This window comes from Gorilla gorilla, chromosome 10 (assembly GCF_029281585.2).
Source record: "Gorilla gorilla gorilla isolate KB3781 chromosome 10, NHGRI_mGorGor1-v2.1_pri, whole genome shotgun sequence".
Taxonomy (NCBI): domain Eukaryota; kingdom Metazoa; phylum Chordata; class Mammalia; order Primates; family Hominidae; genus Gorilla; species Gorilla gorilla.
Window position 1 is genome coordinate 26,594,036 of NC_073234.2, and position 13,705 is coordinate 26,607,740.

At 37.2% G+C, this 13,705-nt stretch overlaps 1 protein-coding gene and 1 pseudogene across 4 annotated transcripts in view; one reads left to right on the top strand and one right to left on the bottom strand.

Annotated features, from left to right (window-relative positions):
* SMIM10L1 (small integral membrane protein 10 like 1) overlaps window positions 1–13,705 on the top strand; it is a 251,598-nt gene that overhangs the window by 23,629 nt on the left and 214,264 nt on the right. The gene's annotated exons all lie outside the window — the stretch shown is intronic.
* On the bottom strand, window positions 6,094–6,609 carry LOC109029163 (small ribosomal subunit protein uS10-like; annotated as a pseudogene).

Here is a 13,705-nt window from a genome sequence, read left to right on the forward strand (position 1 = left end):
CTGTTTTTATCTAAATTTCCTTTTCTTTTCTGTATATATTTTGAGAAATACATTTTTATTTAACTATTTAAAAATGAATCATCATTTTTCAGAAGCTAAAATACACAGATGGGTACAAACATCTGTGAGATGTTCTGAGATAGGGTCTTGCCCTGTCACCAAGGCTGGAGTGCAGTGGCACAACCATGGCTCAGTCCAGCCTCAGCTGCCTGGGCTCAAACAATCCTCCTCCTCCTGAGTACCTAGGATTTTAGGTACGCACCACCATGCCCAGCTATTTTCTTCTATGTTTTGTAGAAACAGAGTCTTGCTATGTTGCCTAGACTGGTCTGAAAGTCCTGATCTCAAACAATCCTCCCGCCTCAGCCTCCTAAAGTGCTGGGATTACAGGCATAAGCCACTATGTGCAGCTAACTAGATGGATTTTTATATCAAATTTGGAGAGTATATTTGGTATGGTTTGCCTTAATATATAGACACATATTTTGCAAATATCCATATAACTGTTCATGGCAGTTGTTCATTTACTTATTAGTTTGTCTGATATTAAAACTTTCAGTCTTCTGTTATTTTTGTGTGCTTGTATGTGATACTTATATCCCTATCTCTTTTTTTGTTGTTATAAATAGTTTATCGCTGGATTTGACTTTTTCATACAAATCCAGCTACAGACCACTTATGGGAGAGATTTAATGGAATTAAACCATTTGTAGTACTGATTAGTACATTTGATCTTATGATTGATATCTTATTTTTGTCTTTTCTTGTTTATTTTGCTTTCGATTTATTTTCTTTCCTGACTTTTGCTGAGCTGACCAAGACTTTATACTGCCTTTTCTTGTCACTCCAGTGGTTAAAAAAAAAAAAAAAGTTCTTACCCGTATTTCTAATCTACTAGTAGTTACCATTAAAGTGTTTATAAAGCGAATTAAATTCATAATTTTCAGTAAACATAGCAAATTTAACAAGATTGATTATAATACTCCTGCTCCAAGAGGACCGCATTTATTATAAAATTATTTTCTCCCAGAGCTCTTCCTAGCTGTTAGATTTTGTTGAAAACATCTAGAATTTACTTCCAAACTACTGCTGATGGTTCTTTACATTATTAGTCATACAATTCATTTACTTATATTTTTAAATAAAATTCAAAACCACATAAACAAAAATTGTTTAAACAAGTAAAAGTTTTGCTGGTTTGAGTGCTCACTCACCACTGTTGCTTATTTGCCATGCTGTGCCTTTTATTGGTTGTTTTATCTTGACTTGGCTCAATTTTTTTCAGGAAAGATGCAAGTGTCGCAGTATTTCTGAGCCGTGGCATTGTCCGTAAATGACTTGATTTTACCCTCACACTTCAATGATAAAATGGCTGAACATATAAGATTTACACTTGTTTCTCTTCAGAAATCTGTGAATACTACTTTATTACCTTCTAACTGGAGAAAGGAAACCTTTGTTTCTGCTTGTTGCCCATAGGTTAAAAGCTGCCTATGGTTATCTGAAATACAGTTCTGACAATTATTTGAAAATTCACTGGTGCTCAAAGACAAAAACAAATAAGGTGAAAGTTTTTAAGTCTGTATATGGAGTTAAGGATTTCCTCTTTTTGCTACTTTGAAGCATTTTTAAATTGACACGGCAATCTTTAAAGGGCTTTTCTAACCTTGTTGTTTTCCATAATCAGGATAAATGAGTGACATAATGGATAGGTAGGCACCTAGTGCCACTATTTTCCTCTTGCATAGAAAGTAGCTGACGGATGAAAGGGAAGTTCCCAAATTGTAGAGAAGGTGGAAGAAGAAAGCCATCATAATGTTCATGGCTCTCACATAGGCCTCTGTCCTGGGTCTCTGGAGCCAGACGCCTATCACTACAGCTGTACAGTGTTTCCCTTTAGGGAGATAGCGAACAAGGAACATTAGATAGGAGAAATGGTAAAGTGAATAGACAACTCCAGGTTAATGAGCATCTGGTCAACAGGAAGGTGGGCTTCATTCACACCGACCTTCCAATAGGAGTTTCTCTTATATTTTATATCAACATTGATCCAGAAATAATTTGATCTTAATCATTGAAATGATGGATATGTAGAAAAACAAGAAGACCATTAAGAATGTAAAAACAGCCCTGCTAATCCTCCACTTCAGCCAGAGGAAAATGGCATGGTGGAAAAGTGCTACTTTAAGCAAATAAAAAATACTGAGATATGAGGCTAACCAGATACCTAACTACTTTGAAACTAATCTGAGAATGTCAAATATTGTTATAATTTTAATTAGGTTATAATTAACGGCATCTATATTTGGATAGTCATTATAAGTACATCTAATAGCAACACCCGAGCAAAAGTGTTCTGCATATGGCCAAGCTTGAGAGGATGAAATCCATCAAACAAATCTGGTTCTCAGCCCAGTCAATTAAGTTTGCCAATTAAATCCATCCAGTCCATGAATATTTTTTTTCTTTATTTGAGACAGAGTCTCACTCTATCACCTAGTCTGGAGTGCAGTGGCACAATCTCAGCTCATAGCAACCTCTGCCTCCTGGGTTCAAACGATTCTCCTGCCTCAGCGTCCCAAATAGCAGGGATTACAGGCCTGCGCCACCATGCCCACTAATTTTTGTATTCTTCGTAGAGTCGGGTTTTCACCGTGTTGGCGAAAACTCCTGACCTCAAGTGTTCCTCCCACCTCAGCCTCCCAAAGTGCTGGGATTACAGGCATGAGCCACTGCACCCGGCCAGTCCCTGAAATTCTTATTGTGAATTCCACCATGGTTACAGTCGTAGAGATACTTTACACTGCCTTTGTCATAGCTCCAGAAAGAACGCCCCACTTGAATTTGCAATGTAAGTTCTGAATAATCAAACATCGATTCACCAATCGTTTATTGTAGTTAATACATACATCTGTTATTTGGTATTCATAAATGTCTCCTACCCATCACTCTTATCTCTGAATCCTCAATCAGGAAGTACTCCTGTCCCTAAAATTCGACATAGTTTTCAACCCAAGTTCTACATATGATCTTCCAATATGCCCTTAGATTGTGATTTCCATGTTAGATTGTGACTAAAATATGTTTCTCTTTACTAAAGATGCAAATTGAAGACAAGTAGTTTTCTAAATTTTGCATGCCCCATCTCCAAATGATGTAGATGTCTCAAGAGTCTTTAGCAGTAGTCTAATACAAAGACTATGCATCGAACTTCTAATGTTAGAAATATAAATGAATAAACTGAATAATTTTTATCACCATCAGTAAGGAATATGCAACAGACTAAGAGTCCTTTGGAAATGATTTATGAATTGGAGCAGTGTAATATTTATTATGTAGTGAGTTATGCAGATAAATATTTTTCAATGTTTACCTGGGTTCAAGAAAAAAGACATCAATTTTTAAATATAGACTGAACCCCTGCCATACCATGTGCTGTATTAGGCACAGTTTAAAGTCTCATATAAAGAGGATCATATCCGATAATAGCTGTAGGCAAACTTAGGTGGCAAAAGATGTCTTCTATGCCCTGTACATGTCGCATAACAAAAGAGAAGGAGATAGGAACCGTCTTCTCTCAATAAGAGAAGTATTCTATCACTGACTCGCAAATCTGTCATAATAATAAAAAGTAGACTAACTTCATTGATTGCATTACTGTTTTAAGTTCTTTATAAGCAATATGCTTCTTTATTATTTGTGCTTGAGACAAACAGCTTTTATCTCTATACACCCTAATATCTGATGCCCCATTTACCTTATACCGGCCATATTATTAAAATTTTGTTTCTACCTTTCATTCTACATTAAGGCCACAGCAGTATATAGAATAGTCATTAGGATTGTTGCTGTAAGATAATTGCATGATCTAAGCTAATTTCAGATACATTACATCTCTCACAGTAATAAAAATACAAACAAGAGTTGACGTTTATTGAACTCTATGAGCAAAACACTGTTCAATCACTCTACGTGTCTTATTTCATTTAATCCTCACAATAGTCCTAGTAATAGGTATCATCATTGTCTCCATCTTACACATAAGGGAACTGAGATACAGAGTTTCAGGAAATGGATATATATGCATGGAATTCCAAGAAATCTTTAAAGATATCTCTTAAAATTACCATAATGATAAAACAAATATGTAATACTATATTAACTTTGGAAATTAAACATAAGTTAATCATATAATGGGAAAGGAAATAATTTTTGCCAACCAAGCCAATCAAACAAGATCAAGAAAACTAGTGTTACTAGTTGCAGTTGCTCATGCCTGTAATCCCAGTGCTTTGGGAGGCCAAGGCAGGAGGACTGCTTGAAGCCAGGAGTCCAAGACCAGCCTGGCCAACACAGTGAGAACCCATCTATAACAAATTTTAAAAATTAGCCAGACATGGTGGCATGCTGTATTCATCCATTCTCACACTGCTATAAAGAAATTCCTGAGACTGAATAATTTATAAAGAAAAGAGGTTAAATTGCCTTATGGTTCCTCAGACTGTGCAGGAAGCATGGCTGGGGAGGCCTCAGGAAACTTACAGTCATGGCAGAAGGCAAAGGGGCAGCAGGCACATCTTACATATCCAGAGCAGGAGGAAGAGAAAGAAGGGGAAGGTGCCACACACTTTTAAACAACCAGATCTCATGAGAACTCTATCACAAGAACAGCACCAAAAGGAGAAATCTGCCCCCGTGATCACTGCCATCACCAGCTGGGATAGTGGCGGCCCAAGCCACCATCATGTCTCACCTAGATTATTGTAGAAGCTTCCCTACTGGCCTCCTGCTGCTGCGCTAGCCCCTACAGAGTGGTCCCATTCATATGCAGGTCATATCATGTCAGCACCCTGCCCAAAACCCTCCAAGTGGTTCCTTGTATCACTCAGAGTGAAATCCAAAGCTCTCATTGCTGTTTGCAAGATCCAGCATGATCTGTCCACCACCCCCTACCTCAGCCCCCATCTGACCTCCTCGCCAAGCACTCTCCCCTTCACCCACCCCTCCCCTGCCCCACTGCACTCCATGCTGTTTCCCAAGCATTCAGGGCCCCTCCAGCCTCAGGGCCTTGGAGGGATCTTCCCTCTGACTAAAATCCATATAGTCCCAATCTCAGTGACTCTCCAAACCCAAGGTCTGGAGAGCTGGATTCAGAAACAAGATCGCAGTATGCAAAACTAAGAAGGCTGCCATAGCAGATTGTTTTTGGCTGAGTCTGCAGAGAGAGCAGCTGGTGTGAAGCTCTGTGAGGACTGCAGAGAACAAAAATCAATAGGTAATGGCTTCTTGTAGCAATTCAGAATAACAAGTTGTGGGTCAGGAGTGCCACCTACTGACAATATTTTTAAGTTGCAGAAAAGGATTTTAGGAAAATTAAACTTTCCAAGGATGAATCTATAAAGCTAAATAAGTGACAAGATAAACTACCTCAAGTATTAAGAAGCCATAAGACAATTTCTCGTTTAAAACTATAATTGGAGCCAGGTATGGTGGCTCATGCCTGTAATCCCAGCACTTTGGGAGGCTGAAGCAGGAGGAGCACTTGAGGCCAGGAGTTCAAGACCAGCCTGGCCAACATGGAGAAACCCCATCTCTACAAAAAATACAAAAATTAGCCGGGTGTGCTGACACATGCCTGTAATCCCAGCTACTCAGGAGGCTGAGTCACAAAAATCTCTTGAATCCTGGAGGCATAGGTTGCATTGAGCTGAGGTTGCACCACTGAGCTCCAGCCTGGGTGACAGAGCAAGACTCTGTCTCAAAAAAATGAAAAACAAAAACAAAACAAAAAAAGCAACAACAACAACAACAAACCCTATAATTGAGAAGCAACCTCTGATACAGTTTTTCTTAAACTCCAGCAAATGTATTTATAAAGCCACAATAAAAACACAAATCACAAGCATCTTGAACATCAACAATAGCTTGGACATATTGAAAAAATATCTAGGAGTGAGTTTCATTGATTATGAGGAAAATTGGTTTTAAAATGTAATTTATTATAAACCTAGTTTTATCTCATTAAATAAACACTATTTGAAAAGCGGCAGAGCCATATTATTAATTCAGGCTTTTTTTTTTTTTTTTTTTAACAACTGGTCATCAATTTATTAAAATAGTTGACTTAAGCATCTGCAATGGTGACTTCCACCTCAACTCCTGGCTCAATACTGATGGAAGTAATCTGCTTAACAATCTCAGAAGGACTGTGCAAGTCAATGAGTCACTTGTGAATTCTCATCTGGAAACGATCCCACGTCTTAGAACCTTCACCACAAGGAGTCTTTCTTGTAGTGATTCTCAAAGTCTTGGTAGGCATTCGAACTGGTCCTTTCACTTTGAGATTCTTTTCTTTTGCGCCTCTTATCAAGTCAGCACACACCTTTTCCAAGGATTTTACGTTGCGGCTTGTTAGGGTGATTCGAATTCGGTGAATTGCCACCTCCGGCTCCACGGGTGTTTTTCCGGTATCCTTAAAAGCCATGGCTGCTGCGCGCGGACTTCCTGACCGACTTGTTCCTCGGCGAGAGCGAACAGCGGTGAGTCAGGAGCAGGAGCGTGCGGACCAAAAATCCTCAGCCCCTAGGACGGCGTCTTCCTCAAAAAAAAAAAAAAGCAATTCAGGCTGTTTTTAAACAAATATTTACTGAGCAAAGTGTTGGGATCTGTTACAGTTGCTGGTGGCCTCACAAGACACAAGTCAGACCAGGTCCCTGTGAAGGTGAAGTTTCTATCCTCCTTGATGAAAGCATAAAATAAACAACCAAAGAAATAAAGTAAAAGTAAACTTTCAGATATTTATAAGGGCTTTGAAGGAAACAAAGCAGAATGCCTGGACATACTAATTCTAAAGGCCAGAGGACTTTTTGTTTAGGGCAGTTGGAAAAAGCCTCTTTGAAGAGAGAATATATCAATTAACAGTTACAGCATAACAAACCACATCAAAACTCAGTGGCTTAAAACAACAAGCATGTATGACCGTTCTCACAGTTGATTCTGTGGGCTGGCTGGGCCCTTCCCCTCTAGGCCGGCTCAATTGGGACTGCATGACCTTGAGTAGCCCCACTCACAGCTCTGAGGCCCAGCCAGGATAGCTGGAGATCCATGGGCTCTCTCCATAAATGACAGCAGAAGAGTTCCCAGCAGCAAGACTGGAGGATGGGCTCATGGTAAGGGGAGATGAGTGGAAAGTCACAGACATTAATGGTAAATAATTTATACTTTTCATCTTTACATGATTAAAAAAATCAGTTAAACTACTGAACACACGGAACATGGATTTACTTATTTGATCAGTGTGTTAGTTTTTTTATTGCTGCTGAAACAACTTACTACATATTTACTGTCTTAAAACAATACAAATTTACTGGAAAGACGTCCTGTGTTCATGGGCTGGAAGATTTAATATTGTTAAAATGTCAGTACTACTTAAAGCAATCTAAAAGTTCAAAATCCCACAACGTTTTTGCAGAAATAGAAAAATCTAAACTAAAATTTATTTGGACATTCAAGGTACACAAAATAATCAAAGTAGGCAAAATAATCTTCATAAAGAACAAAGACACTCTCCAAGAAGATATACAAATGTCCAATAAACACATAAAAAAAGATGCTCAACATCACTACTCATTAAGGAAATGCAACTCCACGGTAAGATACCACTTCATACCCATTAGGATGGCTATTATCAAAAGAAAGAAAAAAAGAAAAGAAAGAAGAGAAGGGAAGAGAAAAGAAAAGAAAAAAGAGAGAAAAGAAGGAAGGAAGGAAGGAAAGAAGGAAGGAAGGAGTATTGACAAGCATGGAGACAAATTGGAACCTTTGTACATTGTTTGTGGGAATGTAAACGGCAAATGGTGCAGCTGTTGTGGAAAATGGTATGGTGTGTTCTCCAAACCTGAAACACAGAATTCCCATACAATCTAGTAATTCTACTTCTAGATATATACTCAAAAGAAATGAAAACAAGGACTTAGATATTTGCACACCCATGTTCATAGCAGCATTATTCACAATACCAAAAGGCAGAAACAACTCAAGTGTCCATCGACAGATGAATATATACACAAAATGTGGTATAAACATGCAATGGAATATACCCAGTCTTAAAAAGGAAGAACATTCTGACACATGCTACAACACAGATGGACCTTGAGGACATTACACTAAGAGAAATAAGCCAGGCACAAATATGATGCCACTTATATGAGGCACTTACAATAGTCAAATTTGTAGAGACAGAAAGTAGAATGGTGGTTGCCAGGGGATATAAAAGGAGGAAATATCATATCATAATATCATATAGAATTCTGGATTACATAAGTTCATCTCTTTGGGATGTAACTAAGCAGAATCACTGATTCCATTTGCTAATTGCTCAGTAGTTTACCTCCAAGTGATGCAATGATTCCCAAACATCCAAACATTGCTACTGGTTGAATCACTGAGGAACTTGCTAAAAATACAGATTATAGTGTCTAAACTATGATCTCATAAATCAGAATCTCTACAGTTAGGGCTTAAGAATTTTATTTTGTTTAAGATACCCCCAACCTTTATTCTGATGTAGCTGGTCCAGTAAGATTGACATTTCTTAATCAACACATTAGGCATCCCAGTAACAAAATACAACAATAACTTTGTGCATTAAGTTGGAAACCATGACACAGTTTTCATTTTAATATGGTGGTTTTTCAGAATGAATGATTTCAGGATCTTTGCCAAAGTCTCATGCTTCTGTTTCCAAAAAAAAGAGCCCCAGCAAATGTTTACCTCAACCCATTGAGTAGGCTAAGTGCCAATTAATAAATAGAGATGAAAGTGGCATGTGAAAAACCAAAACTTTATGGATAGGCACTGAGAATCTTCCTGTGTGGAGGACAAAGAAGATATTATTCTTCTAGGTCATTATAAACAGGCTAGATGGCCCTTAACCATATAAAAAGACATTTGAATTCACTCATGAGAGAAAAGCAAATTAAAACTGTGCCTCATTTGTCACGTTGGCAAAAAGTTTTAAAAGCTTGTCAACCTATTTTGTTAGTGAAATAAGAAATAAAAACATTCATTGCTGGTGTTTGCAAATCAGTTTAATGCTTTTAGAGATGTTAAAAAACAAAATTTCAACAAACTGATTTCAAAGATTTAATTGGCTTTTATTATCAATTATGAATTGGGCTGCATTCCATCTATAAAACAGAAAAATGCTCCATGGGCATAGCAGAACGATTAATATGTGTAAGGGAATTTGAGCAGAAACAAGGAAATAGTATAATACAACAAAATGGATTGGTTAACTTAGGGTTACTTTCCTTGAAAGGGTTAAAACAAGGGGTACTTTCATATCATGCCAGCCTAGGTTTACTGGGACCTTTTTAACTGGTTACTGTGAATCTCCTGTTTTTTGTTTTTTTTTGGGATTTTTTTTTTTGGAAAATTTGGCCTGATGGGAGATTTTCCAGTTTTTTAAAGTTTCAGTTTGACTACATGGCACTTGTCAAGAGTGACTCCATTTTGGTTTGTCCTGTTGGGGGCTAGTGCAGGAATTCAACCCAAAACAATGACCTACCATACATTTTATTTAACAGAAGGAAAATGAGTAATATTTAAGAAAACTACATGTGTGTTTATTTTTGATCCAGCATTTCTTCATCTAAGAATTTATTCTAAACATGTACCACTAACAAAGAAATAAACATGGACAAACTTACTCATTACAGCATTGTTTGTACTCACAAACTATTGGAAACAACCTAATTGCCCATACATAGGAGAGTGGTTAAATTAACTATGGTATGTCTACGTAAGGAAGTACTAAGCAGCTATAAAAAAGAATGAGGATGATCTCTATGAACTGATGTAGAACGTTCTCTAGGATACATTGTAAAGTGGCAAAAGCAAAGGGGAAATGCATATATGCCACCATTTTTGTAAAAAAAAAGAAGCGACATAAGAATATATTCATAAATCTGCTTATTTTTGCATAAAGAAATACATGAGAGCTGGTCAGGCGTGGTAGTTCACTCCTGTAATTCCAGCACTTTGGGAGGCCAAGGCTGGCAGATCACAAGATCAGGAGATCTAGATCAGCCTGGCCAATATGGTAAAACCCCATCTCTACTAAAAATACAAAAACTATCCAGGTGTGGTGCTGTGTGCCTGTAGTCCCAGCTACTCAGGAGTCTGACGCAGAAGAATCACTTGAACCCGGGAAGCAGAGGTTGCAGTGAGCCGAGATTATACCACCACACTCCAGCCTGGGCAACAGAGTAAGATTCTGTCAAAAAAAAAAAAAAAAAAAAAAGAAAGGAAAAATAAATAAAGGAGAGCTAAAATAGATATTAATAAGATTGGTTACCTATAGGAAGTGGGTGGGAATGGAATTTAAGGGATTGGGGATTAGGAGAGTATATGTTTTTATATAGTTTTGATTTGGAGGTACCATGTTAATGTTTTATGTACTCAAAAGTGCCTAAAATCAACAAGGATGGTAACATGAAATAAAGTAGAATTTTAAACACAAAAAACAAATAAACTTAAATATTGCAAATGAATAGCATAACCAAACTGAAAGAAAAAAGTAACTGACTTATCTTGCAACATAGTACTTGGACTATACTCCCCAAGTCTAAAGACAAAAAAAAATACTAAATAAATATTAAGCTCTAGTTAGTGTTATCCCCTACCCTCCAGTGATATGGATTAGCAATTCTAAAACTACGTTTTGATATTCTAAGGTGGAACAAATGTATACAGTCAGCCATGCATTTCTGCGGGTTTGTTTTTCTTTTTTTAACCTTCACCAGTTTATTATAAAGGATATTACTAAGGATACAGTTGAAGAGATGCATAAATGGGGGAAGGAGCCTGAAGCTTCCATGCCCTCCCTGTGCATACTGCCCTCCTGGCAGCTCTCCAAGCCTGTCTTCTTGTGTTTTTGTGGAGGTTACATAGGTATGATTGATTAAACCATTGGCCATTGGTGATCAACTTGACCTTCAGCCCTTCTCCCCTCCCTGGAGGTTGGGGGATGGGGCTGAAGGTCTCAACCCTCTAATATTGTCTTTGGTCATTCTGGTGACCAGCCTCACTCTGAAGTTATCAGTCAATATAAGTATTTAAAAAAGCAAGCACTTTGGAGAGTACAAGGATTTTAGGAGTTGTATGTTAGGAAACTGGGGAGGAAGACCAAATGCATATTTCATAGTATCACATCCTCACATCTGCCAAACCTAATTGAGCATCTAAGGATTTTGGTATCCCTAGAGGTCATGGAACCAATCCACTGTGGACACTGAGGGATGACTGTAAATATATTAAGCATAATGGAAACCAAGTTTCTTGAAGGGAACTGTAAATGTAGAAAGGGCAAGAGCAGCATGTGGTCTTGAATTGGAATTGAAGAGTATTAGTCTGTTCTCACACTGCTATAAAGAACTGCCCAAGACTGGGTAAATTATAAAGGAAAGAGGTTTAATTGACACACAGTTCTGCAGGACTGGGAGACCTCAGAAAACTTACAATCATGGTGGAAGGGGAAGCAAACACTTCCTTCTTCACATGGATCTCATGGGAACTTCAGATCTCATGAGAACTTACTCACTATCACAAGATTTGCATGGGGGGAACTGCCCCCATGAGTCAATTACTTCCCATCAGGTCCCTCCCAAAACATATGAGGATTATGGGAACTAAAATTCAAGATGAGATTTGGGTGCGTTTGGCTCAAGATGAGCCAGAACATATCATGAAGTTATCAGTATGAATTCACAGTTTTTAATAGAGAAGGAAATATATATATGTATATGTATATTTTATGTGTTTCCTAGCTCTGTCTGCCTAAAAGAAAGAATATCACAGTTAATAATGAGCACCTTTACCTCCCAGATACTGTTTTCTAAATAGCATTCTGCACTCTAAATACATACCAAAGGATCTAGGGATCCCTGGAAAAATAGCTGATTTCAGGCCTATGACAGTAAAAGCACAAGATAATTCTTGATTCCTTTTTGGGATGCAAAATAAGGATATACTAAAAAAAAAAAAAAAAAAAAAAGACTCAGGAGCCAGCTTGAAGCTCTCCCATTGGCCAAATGCAGGATAATTTGAACATTAATAGTATGAATATGTCATAATACCAATGAACTATAGAATTCCATAATTACATAGAATTCTAATAATTATAGAATTATTTTTTCTCCAAATATGAAGCTAAAAATGCAAACTGGAATAAATGATTAAAGGACATCTACTTTATAAGGCCAATTATTGAATGTTGAAGAAATGATACAGTTAAAAAATAACTATTTCTTGCAACTATCATAGTAATTAATAATTTGTTTAAACAAGAATCATCAATGGATGCTAAAATTAATAAGTGAAATTTAATGCTAAGCAGAGTATTTGCATAATCTCAAAGTTTTTCCCCACAAATTACTTTTAATTATAAACATGGAAATAGTAATTTTAAAGCAGAGAAACCTGACAAACTCCACAGTAACCAAGAGATCAAAGCTAACATCACCAATATTGAGACAAACCAATATCATGTAGCTTCTGATACTGATTCACTGAAAAAGAAACAGTATCACTCTTGTGGTGTTTTTCAAAAAAAAGAAAAGAAAAGAAAAGAAAAACCTAAATCTAATCATGCGGAAATCTCAGGGATACACAAAATCAGGAGATGCTCTAAATAACAACTGGCATAGCCTTCAAAAATGTCAAGGTTATGAAAGAGAAAGGACGGCTGAGAAACTGATCCAGATTAAAGAAAACCACAGAAGCATGACAAATAAATGCATGGCATGACTCCAGATTGGATCCTGGACCAGGAAAAATAATTTGTCTATAAAAGGCATTATCAGGACAATTAACTAAATTTACATTTGACTGTGGATTCGATAATGAGGGGTCCTGTGGTAAACCTAAACCTATTGCTTTTGATCCTGGCATGTGACGATATAAGAGAATGTCTTTGTTCCAAAATATACACATCGAGGTATTTAGGAGTAAAGGAGCATCGTGTTGCAACTTACTCCCAAATGCTTTGAAAAATATACATGTGTATGTGTGTGTGTGTGTGTGTGAGCGGGAGAGAGAACACAAATGAGATGGCAAATGGGGCAAACTGTTAACAATTAGTGAACCTGGGTACAGGCTAAGAGTAGTTATTCTTACTATTGTTGTAACTTTTCTGTACTTCTGAAATTATATCGGGACTAAAAAATTACCAAAAAGTTGTTTAAACATGACTGAACTAAATGTTTGCTATAATACTTCCTCAGTCTAAAATCCATATGGCTAAGATTCTGATTTTCACCTCCTTTTCCTAAAAGGAGTCAATGCAAGTATAACCAGACAGTGCAAGTATAACTGACAAAATATACTCCGAAGACAACAGAAGTCTCTCTATTCCTATTTTCTATTTTTTGAATTCAATGCGCTACAGATTTTGTGATTGCAGGCTTCAGTTTTCTCACTATATAATCCTAAATAACAGTGGAGGTACAATGTCACAACATAGCTCCTGCCTCTGGTATAATCAGCTATAGAAGAGAAACTAAGAGAAACTGCTGGCACTAAGAACCACAGTTTGAAAAACTGGCTTCAGTTTCAACAACCATAATTTTTAAGCCTTTATATGTTTATTTAACTCTCCCATGCACTGAAAATTCCAGGTTTGGTATTAGACAAAATATCTCTGAAT